Source organism: Oncorhynchus kisutch, linkage group LG16 (assembly GCF_002021735.2).
Source record: "Oncorhynchus kisutch isolate 150728-3 linkage group LG16, Okis_V2, whole genome shotgun sequence".
NCBI lineage: Eukaryota > Metazoa > Chordata > Actinopteri > Salmoniformes > Salmonidae > Oncorhynchus > Oncorhynchus kisutch.
Window position 1 is genome coordinate 41,917,868 of NC_034189.2, and position 13,874 is coordinate 41,931,741.

Genomic DNA, 13,874 nt, shown 5'->3' on the forward strand with positions numbered 1-13,874 from the left:
AGGATTGAGGTCAGGGCTTTGTGATGGCCACTCCAATACCTTGACTTTGTTGTCTTTAAGCCACAACTTTGGAAGTATGCTTGGGGTCATTGAAACTCCATTTGGAAGACCATTTGCGACCAAGCTTTAACTTCCTGACTGATGTCTTGAGATGTTGCTTCAATATATCCACATCATTTTCAGCCTTTCAGGTTATGTTGATATAGGACACGTTTTACTGTGGACATAGATACTTTTGTAACTGTTTCCTCCAGCATCTTCACAAGGTCCTTTTCTGTTGTTCTGGGATTGATTTGCACTTTTCACACCAAAGTATGTTCATCTCTAGGAGACAGAACGCGTCTCCTTCCTGAGCTGTATTTTCTGAGGTCTTGGCTGATTTCTTTTGATTTTCCAATGATGTCAAGCAAAGAGGCACTGAGTTTCAAGGTAGGCCTTGAAATACATCCAAAAGTATAGTTTGTTAATTAATAAGAAATTTGTGGAGTGGTTGAAAAAGGAGTTTTAATGACTCCAACCTAAGTGTTTGTAAACTTCCGACTTCAACTGTACATATAATTACAATATTCAAATTCATGGTAATAAACCTCCTTGGAGTAGACAGCTACGCTGACAGACCTGACAGGCCAGATCCTAAGGATTGTGCCGCTGTTCCTCGGATGTTGCTCGACATTGTTAGTGACAGTGATAAATGACTCCATACATTCTTTTGTTGGGCTAAAGCAGAAACTCAGGACTGATAAAGACAGGCACGCCTCCTTCCCTTTATTATACTGTGTCTTACGGCTACTTTATCGAGAGGACTTACATTATATTCCTCATTTTCTTCCTGGGAAAATTAAGGCAATCAATCCATCAAGAAGCTGGAGAGAGAACGAATTGGATTCCACTTCAGGGCTTGTTATTTCTGTGTCCTATAGGCCCAATGCAAAATTATATTTATACAGTCTATCACATTATAGAGTAGTATTACACAGATGTAGGACATTGTACCTGATTTCAATATTGCGTGCCATACTTTATTGTAAATGCCCTTTGTTTGATGTTTTTTCCTACATTGTTAGGAGCTAGTAACACAAGCATTTCGCTGCACCCTCTACAACATCTGCTAAACTGTGTACACGACCAATAAACTGTGATATGATTTGATGCTCTATTCCATTTATACTGTGTTTTCAGATTACCCCTCCATTTACCCCTCAAAATACCCCTCCATATGCCCCTCAAAATACCCCTACATATACTCCTCCATATACCCCTCAAAATACCAGGAAGCAGGAAATGCGTTTTAAAATGTCAAAATAAATTCCGGGGGAGGAGCCCCGGACACCCTTCTACTGTTCTATCCCCCCAACATCTACACCACAGTTTCGCTATTGTTATGTATTGTAATTACAGGCTAAAAACAGATTACAAATCAAACACTTTAAAAGATATGATAATGTCTGCCAACGAATACAAGAAAGCTCTCTCCAAAAACAGTTTTTGCCAGTGTTCTCATCGTATGTCAAACCCATCTGTTCCATAAAATAGTCCTCCTTGTATCCACTCCCTTCCACCACACACACACACACACACACACACACACACACACACACACACACACACACACACACACACACACACACACACACACACACACACACACACACACACAGCATCACTGGCCGCGGGAGCACAGAACAAAAACACAGTGGGGTACTGTCGCGGCATCGCTCATTATTTCATTAACTCTGATGACGTCCATGACAAACACAAACAAAAGCTCCACAGCCCTGTGTCAACATCAGATTGAAAACCTCCAAACAAGACGAGACATGTCATGATGCATCATATAAGCTTTCCTTATGGTTGTTGCGGTTATATCTGATTCTCTCTGATCGTATCAGGTAAAGGTTGATTGTATGTGGAAATGATTGGCCAAAAAGATAGATTCACAGTAGATGTATTTGGCCAAACAACAATATTAAGTCTATGTCATGTACATCTATCTCTACATGTAAATAGAGAGGGAATGTGGTGAAAGTGAAGTGAGTGACAGCTTTCTCTCTGTTTAGACAGTGAGCTATTGAATGGGGGCAGGCGTGATTTGGATGAGGACATATGGATGCTGCTTTAGGACACTAAAAAGCATGACTGGCCAGGTGGAAGGTCACGTGCCCTGTCTGAAAAGCTGCTGTGTCGAGGGAACAGAAATATATAATCTTCCTTGACCTTGGATTAAAACAATGCAGATTTAGTTTTTGTTCCCTCTTTCTGCCAGTTCCTCTTTTTTTCCCTTCATCCCCTCCTTCTTGCACTCTGTCCATGTGTCTGCGTGTATGGTTGGGATTGCCTGTGGTCTTATCTTATGTAATGAAAGGTTTTTTCACTGCATACTAAATCTCAATTGACTTTCCTTTGGGTGTCTGTGTTCTACAGTTTATGTAGAACTCTGTCCATTGATCAGCCAAGTGGCCAAAGCTGGTCTCACCTGGCCTTACCCTTAGCAGATGGTGTGTGTCTTTGTTTGTCTGTGACCCCTCCACACCTTGGAGGACTCAGAGAGGGCAGGCAGGCAGGGGGCCTGCTCAGGGTAGCAGGGGTTAGGCTGGGGAGCAGGGGAGAATGGGCACACTGCTGGCGATCTATGGAGGAAAGTCTCTTAGGCTATGAGGACCGGCAAGTCGTGCATCTGCAACCCCTCCTGAATGGACATTAGCCAGGACATCTGCTGATCAATAAACTATTTATCATCTTTAGAGAGGAATTATCCCTCCAAATTTGAGTGAAGTGGGAGGTCTGGCAGTAGGTGTTGATAGATTATCTGTCCATTTTGAAATATCTTTGTTTGGATGTATTTCTCTTTGGGTCTAAAAGTAGTAAAAAGCAACTCTTTATCGTCCTCTAACGTTCAGCCACTTGGAAGAAATGTATATTGTATTCCCATAGCTGTCCTTCATTTGTCTGTGTGTGTCCTTGCCTGATCAGGACATTGCCACTACTCACAAGTACTGGATTATGCTTAGATGGGGAATTATAGCCACCAGAGCAGTGTTCATTTACCAGTTTAGCTCGAAAATGGGATTTCATCCATAGTAATTGGACTTATTTTCCTTCTGAATTCCCTCTAATTTATTTGGGCAATAATCCCTCCCTTCATGAAATTGCAGCGTCTCAGTATGAGACCCTTAAGGCCGCGCTATGATCATCAAAAACAGTTCGTAGTTGAGTATATGATTAAATACATCTTTATCCGAGTTCCATTTTGGGCGCAGACTGAGGGGCACTTTCATTGAAAGAGATCCCGTTTGTGTGTGGGCACGTGTGTTCATGTTTATGTTCGTGTGTGTTCATCCACGATGATGATAGCAGGCTAACGGAGGAGGCTTTTCCTCCACTGATGTTAACGGCTTGTGACTGTAGCTGTGCGGCTCACTGATGTTACTACAAGGCATGTCTCGACCTCAAAGATCCTTCTGTTCCTATACCGCCGCTGCCGCCGGTCTCGGTAGATGAAAGGCTATGTAATCCTGTGTGGAAGTATCCTGTGTGGCCGAGCCTTCCCTTGGTTATGGCCCACAATGCAACTTCGCTCCCCAAGGCTCTGTTCTGCAGCCATCTCACTTGGGTGAAGGCCATGCATTTGACAACTGTAATTGGATAAGTTGACCAGTCTAATGCTTTCATTTGATAATGCTAAGCCCCCACCAGAGACCTAATAAGGTCAATTGTGTATTTATGTTCCCTCCTGTGAGTGAGAGACTTAGCCTAATGCATTGATTAGAGGTCAGTTCCCCCACCATAGTTGGAGATAAATTAATCTATTGGTTTTCTATAGAAATGTTTTGCAGAGAGATCCCCCCCCCCTCTTTTTCCCTCAGAAAACTCCCATCAAATACATTTTGGGATTTGATTAGATTCGGTGAAATATGTTTATTTTAGTAATCAGTGGTTGTTATTTCAAGCTCTTACAAGTGTGCCCTGATGAAAATAGCGTACTTTGAGCTACTCAAGGGTAAATTCTAAACAGAGAACTGAACAATGCTTGGGGAAATATGCAGCATGTGCTTTTAGCCTGTATGTTCCATCTGTTTTTAGCATAAAGCTAACTTGAGCTTAGTCTAAGCTTAGTCTTAGCTTAGCCTTAGCTTAGCTGCTTCGTCTTTAATCAGAGTACCGTGGAGAGCTGTGCATCTTCTTGGTCAATACTGCACTGTACAATCTATTAACTGAAGATGAACTCATATAAACAGACCAGATGACGAAAACACTTCGGCCAATTAGTTCAAGCCTGACACTGTTGTTGGCCCATAACACAAGTCGGCCATGACTGCCACAGTACATTATACGGATCTCCAACCACTAACACCAACCCAGTCTGGTCCAGTGCTGTTTACGTCTGTGGCTACTGAAAGATATCCTGGTGAAGCCAAACGGAACGCTGCATTCACCCGTGATCCCAATTGAACGCAGTGTTCGGTCTGGTTTAAGCCCGAAGCTTAACTGTAGGCTAACTGTAAGAGCCCCGTGGGTCTCCCGTGATTTATCCGTATGGCCAGGCCTGGCTAAAAACACGCATCAGATTTATGGCGCTTATGAGAGGAAGGGGTTAATGAAGAGTTTCGCTAATACATTCTGAAGGGCGTGTCGTCTTAACCTGCCGTTATATCTCTGTGCCATTGTACAGTGGAGAAGGAAAGCACTTAGGCTAGTGACTGAGGTGTTATGCCGGTCCTTTATCCACTAGCCACCCCCACCATTCAGTCCACACGGTACCACAGTAGCGTCCTTGAGGGCCATGCATTTCTCTTTATGATGTGCTCAAGGTCAAGCATAAGCTAAGTGGTCATCTATTTAGGGTTTGGAAAGCATCCTGTTACGGACGATAAGTGTGTTTGTGTGCTTGTGTTCAATTCTTGCATGACCGAGGTCAATGGCTAACCGGGCTATCTGCATTGTGTCCCGCCACCCGCCAACCCCTCTTTTTACGCTACTGCTACTCTCTGTTCATCATATATGCATAGTCACTTTAACCGTATCTACATGTACACACTACCTCAAGCAGCCTGACTAACCGGTGTCTGTATGTAGCCTCGCTACTTTTATAGCCTCGCTACTGCATGTAGCCTGTCTTTAAACTGTTGTTTTATTTCTTTACTTACCTATTGTTCACATAATACCTATTTCGCACTATTGGTTTGAGCATGCAAGTAAGCATTTATACTGTAAGTTCTACACTTGTTGGATTCGGCGCATGTGACAAACTTTTGATTTGTTTTGATTTGGTCGGCTGTACAAAGAAGGGCTCTGTTCTAACCTCAGGGGTCTTTCCTGGTTAAATAGGTTGGATAAGTAAACGACATTACACAACATTATAATAAAGGGACTTTTTGTTGTGCTGCTTACAGTACTGTAGGTTCATTGAGTGGAGGTATTAGGACTGTTCTTGTGGAAAAATCAGATCCGGTGAAGAAGAGTGGTCACTGTGGCCTTGTGCAATTACTAATGAACACGGGTGTTTACCCAACCGACCCGATGGCTTCCACACCATTCATCTCATGAGGCCTGCCATGCTAACTATGGCACCACGTACACACATCACAGCGCTTGAGCCGTTATGTTGTTCTATTTTGAGCTAAATGGGTGGCATCTACAGTTGTGATGCTTTGAGTCTTTAGATGTACAGTATACTGGGTGAGCGATTTATTTCCTGGGATGTTTTGAGTGGAGTTCCTTGGCTTTATTACCAAGGTGAGCTAGTAGGCTAAACAATGTTTTTTGCTCTTTTGTACGTGTTCACCGAAGCATGCAGTTGTTTTGACTGACACGGTCGCTTTTGACCGTTTGGAGAGACATCCTTGTATTGAGATGTGTGGCGAGATAGAGGAGGTGCTGGTCTTGCGCAGTATGCTTCTGGATGTCACAGTAGCTGCATCTGTGCTATTCACCTCCAGCCAAGTACCAGACTGACTCAGTCAACACGTATTGGGTTTGGGTGCTAGTAATGAATTATACCATGCTGTATCATTTCAGTATTGATTTGTTTTACAGTATTTATTGCTGTAGTTTTTGTGGTCCTGTTTAGCTCATGTGGTAGAGCAAGGTGCTTGTGACACCAGGGTAGTGGGTTCAATTCCTGGGACTATCTACAGTGGGGCAAAAAAGTATTTAGTCAGCCACCAATTGTGCAAGTTCTCCCACTTAAGAAGATGAGAGAGGCCTGTAATTTTCATCATAGGTACACTTCAACTATGACAGACAAAATGAGAAAAAAAATCCAGAAAATCACATTGTAGGATTTTTTATGAATTTATTTGCAAATTATGGTGGAAAATAAGTATTTGGTCAATAACAAAAGTTTATCTCAATACTTTGTTATATACCCTTTGTTGGCAAGGAAAGAGGTCAAACGTTTTCTGTAAGTCTTCACAAGGTTTTCACACACTGTTGCTGGTATTTTGGCCCATTCCTCCATGCAGATCTCCTCTAGAGCAGTGATGTTTTGGGGCTGTTGCTGGGCAACACGGACTTTCAACTCCCTCCAAAGATTTTCTATGGGGTTGAGATCTGGAGACTGGCTAGGCCACTCCAGGACCTTGAAATGCCTCTTACGAAGCCACTATTTTGTTGCCCGGGCGGTGTGTTTGGGATCATTGTCATGCTGAAAGACCCAGCCACGTTTCATCTTCAATGTCCTTTGCTGATGGAAGGAGGCTTTCACTCAAAATCTCACGATACATGGCCCCATTCATTCTTTCCTTTACACGGATCAGTCGTCCTGGTCCCTTTGCAGAAAAACAGCCCCAAAGCATGATGTTTGCACCCCCATGCTTCACAGTAGGTATGGTGTTCTTTGGATGCAACTCAGTATTCTTTGTCCTCCAAACACGACGAGTTGAGTTTTTACCAAAAAGTTATATTTTGGTTTCATCTGACCATATGACATTCTCCCAATCTTCTTCTGGATCATCCAAATGCTCTCTAGCAAACTTCAGACGGGCCTGGACATGTACTGGCTTAAGCAGGGGGGCACGTCTGGCACTGCAGGATTTGAGTCCCTGGCGGCGTAGTGTGTTACTGATGGTAGGCTTTGTTACTTTGGTCCCAGCTCTCTGCAGGTCATTCACTAGGTCCCCCTGTGTGGTTCTGGGATTTATGCTCACCGTTCTTGTGATCATTTTGACTCCACGGGGTGAGATCTTGCGTGGAGCCCCAGATCGAGGGAGATTATCAGTGGTCTTGTATGTCTTCCACAGTTGATTTCTTCAAACCAAGCTGCTTACCTATTGCAGATTCAGTCTTCCCAGACTGGTGCAGGTCTACAATTTTGTTTCTGGTGTCCTTTGACAGCTCTTTGGTCTTGGCCATAGTGGAGTTTGGAGTGTGACTGTTTGAGGTTGTGGACAGGTGTCTTTTATACTGATAACAAGTTAAAACAGGTGCCATTAATACAGGTAACGAGTGGAGGACAGATGAGCCTCTTAAAGAAGAAGTTACAGGTCTGTGAGAGCCAGAAATCTTGCTTGTTTGTAGGTGACCAAATACTTATTTTCCACCATAATTTGCAAATAAATTCATAAAAAATCCTACAATGTGATTTTCTGGATTTGTTTTTCTCATTTTGTCTGTCATAGTTGAAGTGTACCAATGGTGAATATTACAGGCCTCTCTCATCTTTTTAAGTGGGAGAACTTGCACAATTGGTGGCTGACTAAATACTTTTTTGCCCCACTGTATCACGCCAACCCATTCCCCTTGCTTAATGGAACGTGACAGAGGCACATTATCACAGATCCCACTCATCGTGTTGCACGTTCAATCTGGCCCCCCCAACAAAATTTTAAACTGTCCCAGTTTGCGGTTGGTGGGGCCATTCCAAAGTGGACGAACACAGCTCAGATGGTTTCCGTAGCCTGACTGCTGTCTAGGGAGATGGTTGAGAGCAGTGTAGCCCGAGCCGGGTAGCCTGTGTGTGTGTCGGGTAAATAAACGCCCATGTCTACACTATGGCATTCCCACCGCTCGTCTCAACGTACAAACAGCCCAAGGGGGTAGTCTGTTGACAAATAAGTATGAAAGGTGAAAAACAAATGCGATCAACACATCTGGTTTTAGTTTCAAAAGGGTATTTAGACTTTAGTGTACCTCATTTAGTGTTCAGACATTCAGAAATGTATACAAATGCTTGGCAGTTGTGTTTGTCTGAGCCAATAAGATTGGGTAAATAGTGTTTGAGGCCCTGAAGATTAAGGAAGGGGGGAACATTTATACACACACACACACACCATTGCATTTTATCCCATGATTATCGCCCCCTGATTAACGAGTGTCCGGGGGGGGGGGAACACAGACCTTGACGACGATGGCGCAGAAACTGGTCACATAATGCGCTCAGCTAAGTGACGCATGTCATCAACCTCCTCTGTCCTCCCTCCGTCCACACATGTTTTAATAAGCCCTCCCGGATTAATGACATCAATGTCTGATTGCTGGGGGATTATGGTCGCTTTTTACCAAGGAGGAGAGGAGGAGAGCCCCCCCTAAACTCCCATTCCCCCCCACACCGCCCCTTATCAACCCTATCTCCCCCTCCCCTTCCTCTCCCAGCAGTACAACCATCCACCACCCGCCTTTCAGTGGAATGCTAGCCTGTTGGTGATGGTTAACGGGGGGATGGTAGTAGTCGTGGTGGTGGTGTTGGTGGAACCAGTCAGGTTGTTTGTGTGGGGTATGTTGGTGTTTCCAAACATTGGAATCTGTCACTGACACTACAGGCAGTGGAGTTATCAGGGATTCCTAACGAGTGGAGAAGATCACTCACCACACACACACACACACACACACACACACACACACACACACACACACACACACACACACACACACACACACACACACACACACACACACACACACACACACACACACACACACACACACACACACACACACACACACACACTAACTCACACCTGGACATGTTGTTACACTTTTTAAAACAATGTCCATGTGGTGGATGTCCAAACAGACAAGCTGTCTTTCTGTGTGTCCATTTTGGATCCTGTTGTAGACATGGCCGTCGCTCAACGTTGGGGGGCGTGCAGTTTATTGAAGTAAAGTGGGGGCGACTCCTCAATATTTCTTAATTATGTATCCGTTCCTGTTGACTTCTGAGTCCATTTATCTTTTTTATCCAAACAGGACAATGGGACCAAATTGATGACCACCTGCTCTAGAAATCAAATTAGACCCTCACCACATATTCAGATTGTGTATGTGTGTGTGTGTGTGTGTGTGCGCATGTGTGTGTGTGTAAGACACATCTGCAACTTATGATAAATGCAATACGCATGACACGCATGACACGGTCATATTCAACATAATAAGCCGCCGTGAATCTTCCCTGTTATTATGATGAGTAGGTTTCTCACCGTCAATTTTATGGGACACAACGATCCAGTAATGAAAGTATGTAGTCTTGACACGCCAAGATTTTTACGATCACGGCACAAACTTTCCAGCTGATGTTACGCCCTCTAACCAGTTCGAATGTTGGCTTTCAGATCCTGCGTGTTCTCACTGGAATGTGCGCGTTTCTAGTTTGACCACCATCTGATTAACTTCTAACTTTCTCTGACCCAAAATGCGGTGATATGTGCGTGTTTATTTTTCACCCAGCTACGACTAGGAGGCATCCGCTTCTGTCCCCTTTGGTTGTGGTGCTACTAATTACTCATGTGTTTAGCGTAATTGTTCATTTAGCGACATTAGCGACTAGTGAATGTTGGGCAGAGGGACTGTGATTGGCTAGGCTGGGAGTAGCTCATCTCATCTCTTCCTCTTTATTTGAACAAGGACTGCTTTCGCCAGCCAGGACCCTTTCAATTTCCCTTTCACCCCTCCAGTGCCTGCCCCCTTTTCACAGTGGAGGGGGGAGACAATGGAGAGGGGTCCCCTCCCCCTTCCTCTCCACTTCTCCCCCATTTCTCCCCCCTCTACCCTCGTAGGCGTCCTGATCGAGAGGCTCGGGGCTTTGGTTTGTCACAGCCATTCAGCTGAGACTGATTGTGATTGCGGCAGATGGGCTGGAGTTTGTCCCAGGCAGCCAGGCCTCTCTCTCTCTCTCTCTCTCTCTCTCTCTCTCTCTCTCTCTCTCTCTCTCTCTCTCTCTCTCTCTCTCTCTCTCTCTCTCTCAAAAGAGCTCAGTCAGAAACATCTCAAGCCGAGCTCCACTCACGTCCCTGAACCCCCCACTCACGTCCCTGAACCCCCCCCCCCCCCCCCCCCACTGCTGTCACCCACCCCTCCCCCATCTCTCCTACCCCCCCCACCTCATCATCACCCACCCCCCTTTATCTCCCCAGAGGAAAGTGCCACCTTCAGAGCCAGCAGCCATCTCACCCATCCCTACACCCCCCAACACATGTTAAACGTCATGTAGCTTGAGAAAAGCGCTGAGGCACAGAAAGAGGAGGGACCTCGAGAGTGAGACGGAGAGAGACAGGGAGAGAGGCGGTGTGAGAGCGGCAGAGTATGTAACGCGAGTGTGAGCGAGAGAGGGGCAGAGAGGGAGAGAGACAGAGGCGGAAGAGTGATAAACGGCGTTGAGAGGCAGCAGTGTGCATGTTGTCAGAGGGAGAGAGAGAGAGAGAACGAGAGAGGCAGCGTGATAGAAACACACACAGTGTGTGAGAGTGAGGACAGGCAGAGGTTGTGTCTAGAGCAAGTCAGAGAGAGAGGAAGAGGGAGTGCAATAGAAAGAGAGAGGCTCAGAGAGAGACAGAGAGGGCGATCGCTGTTCTGCGCAGTTGTCACACCGAGCAGAGGGCTGCATTGGGGATGTAAACTTTATCGTGGGTGGGATCAGTGGCTTGCAGCAGCTGCTGTGCGGTGCAGCGTGCAGCAGAATTACCATGTGTGTCAACTGAAGACAGAACACCAGGATGCAGCACCTCAGGCATGGTAAGGAGAACAGCTAGATGCTCATAACACCACCACTCTTTCCCCTTTAAGACAGGAGATGTCCCTTTAAGGGTGGAGATGTCCCTTTAAGAGTGGAGATGTCCCTTTAAGACAGGAGATGTCCCTTTAAGACCTGGGAATTCAGCAGTATTTTTTTCTCAGATTTTGTGGACTTGGGGCATCAAGCTTCTGCATCTGGTGCATAGGCTTCTACGCGACCCAATAATAGTAGGCCATTGTGTTGGGCTTAAAGGTGTTTTCTTCCTGTTGTCATTTCATGTGAATTTCAGCCAGGTGTGTCCTTTAAGTTGCAAGGAGCCGCAAAGTTAAATGCAGTGTACATGCTTCCTTGCTGCGTACGCGTCGTGGACTGTAGCGTTATCATATTTGACCGGTTGTGCCTCTTTAAATCGGGGTCCGCTTGCTGTGAGCTGTGTTTGTCCAACTGGTTCCGATGAGCGTGTAACCCAGCGTTAGCTACATTTCTTATTTCGGGAATGAGGCTACTTGCAGGAGATGATCCTGATTTACACGGTCCTTTTACTAGCCAGTGCAGGGAAAAGGAAAGCAATTGTGTGCCCTGTTGCTTGGGGCAACGGCACGGGGCTAGGCCCTGTAAGGAGGCTTTATTTCTGATTGATAACAGAGGGAATATGTGCCCGATTGTTCAAGGAGAGGTACAACAAGCTAGTCTGGGAGGTGTGTGTTGGAATTTATTTCGTCCCCTCTTAGCCATATTAAAGATTAGTCTGTTTCCCCCAGCAGTGAGTCTAATCCTGCCATAGAAACAGCAATGGTGGGGTATGGATTGTGCCCCCTTGCTGGGATTGTGTGTGTGTGTGTTCACATCATTACTGCTTTGTCCCTGGCTCTCCCCCAGTGTGTGTGTGTGTGTGCGTGTGCGTGTGTGTGCGTGTGTGTTGTGGATGGATGGATGTATGGATGGTTGGATGTGGCCAGCTCCATTGTACAGCTGTGGGGCTCCCGTGGACCCCTACCCCTATTTCTCTAGGACTGGTGTGGGAAGAGCTGGCCACATGTGCCAGCCCGACAGCAGTCACCGTATGAGGGGGTGACAGTACTGCATACACACCCTTATCAACAGAACCCTTAGCTGTCACTCAAACACCACTGACTTGAGAGATGGCTCCTATTTCTGTCTATTATCTGAGTAAACAAAGAGGCAACAGAAACACAGAAACAGGACTATAGGACATGACATGTTTGTTGGTTTCTTTTCTCCTGTCGAACTGCGTTGTTCTGTCTCAAACAAACACAATTGCATTGCAGTTAGACTATGTAATAGCATTGCAGTTTTACTCTGTTATTCTTTAACAACATATATTTTTTTTATCACCAGGGAGTCTATGATTGGCCGTAATGATTCACTATATAATGCTACAAGGCGGTGCTACTTTACATGCAGCCTGGGGCAGCTTCTGGCCAAGTGAAAGTGTTCACACTGGGCAGATGTGTTGCTGGTGCTGTCCAGTTTGAGGCCAGCGGCCTCTGAAACATACCTGGGGATTAGTTTAAGAGGATTGCGAAGTGGAGAGATTTGATTTGATGGATTTAAAAGCGTCGTGCTTCATGTGTCCCCGCGAAGGATGAATGAAAACATTTTCTGAGTGACATGATCACCCCCCCCCCCCCCCCTCCAGTCTATTCCTGTACAGCGTTTGATATTAATGTATGTCATTAACTGTACTATGTAATCTACAGTATATGGAGCCAGTTGAAAGTGTGTTTTTGTGTGACAAATGTATTGTGGAGTCACTGGATTGGTTGTGTAAATGTCCTATTTGTTATAATCCCACTAAGAGTATACTTTCAGATGAGACAATATGTTGAAAGTTGATATTTCAATGGAAGTGCTGTAAATGTTGTCATGCCAGTCCAACCAGTGATACATATTATCCACTCACAATGTCCTGCCAACCACTTTGCATGTAATCCAAATGTCTACATGGACAGCCAGTTTGTTGACAGACAAGCCGCTGGCAGTAAGCATACAGGGATCACAACCGGTTACTGCCATCCCCTCATCAAATATGATGCTTTTAGTCCTATCTCGCTCTCTCGCTCTCTCTCTCTCCTCCCCTTCTCTCCCCTCCTTTCCCTCTTCCATTCATCGACCCAGCTAGCATACTGGGTTCAGGTCAAAATGAATTGCTGAGGAATGTCCTCCTGTTCAATGGCCAGCCCCAGTGTGTCCCAGCATGGGAGCATTTCCACCTCATTTGCAGCCAGACTCGTTTCATTTGGGAAGAGGACCCAATTCCCCAGAGGCCAGTCTATCTCCCGCTCTGTGCTGGGGTTGGACACACTCGCACACATGCAAACACACTTTTAAATGAGCAACAACACCGCACATGCGCACACACACACACACACACACACACACACACACACACACACACACACACACACACACACACACACACACACACACACACACACACACACACACACACACACACAGTGGGGAGACCCAGAGGCGCCCATAAAGCAGTAATGATGTGTGAGGCCTGAGTGTGAGGCCTGAGTGTGAGGCCTGAGTGTGAGGCCTGAGTTCCTCTCCCCTCTCTAACCCCTGGCTCTGTTTAGACAGTCTGTACTGCTGCTGACGACCACTCACATCAATTAGGAGTAGCAGTGAATGCATTCCTCCCATAGTCCCGCTACACATTTATCTTGCTAAGAACAGCACGTGGGAAACTCTAAAAAGACAGCAGAGGTCTTTGGAGGGCTCTCCGACATGGGACAAGCCAGTATGAGCCTGTTTCGGTCTGAGTCTGTCTAAGTTGCCCTGTTGAAAATGGGGCAAGGCAAATGCCTTGTCTCTGATGGATAGCTCAGTCATTTTGAGATTAGCAAGATTTCAGTTTGACAGCTGTGTAGGCTATATGAATGCATTTGTTCTATAGTTG

General features: G+C 45.6%; 1 protein-coding gene across 3 annotated transcripts in view; it reads left to right on the forward strand.

Moving 5' to 3' along the window:
* LOC109878184 (nck-associated protein 5) overlaps window positions 1-13,874 on the forward strand; it is a 166,569-nt gene that overhangs the window by 55,035 nt on the left and 97,660 nt on the right. The window contains exon 1 of one of the 3 annotated variants that reach the window (XM_031792465.1): window positions 10,482-10,944. The exons of the other annotated variants lie outside the window; for them this stretch is intronic. The gene's annotated coding sequence lies outside the window, so the exon portion shown is untranslated. Of the gene's footprint in view, window positions 1-10,481; window positions 10,945-13,874 lie in introns of those variants that run through there. 3 annotated transcript variants of the gene reach the window in all.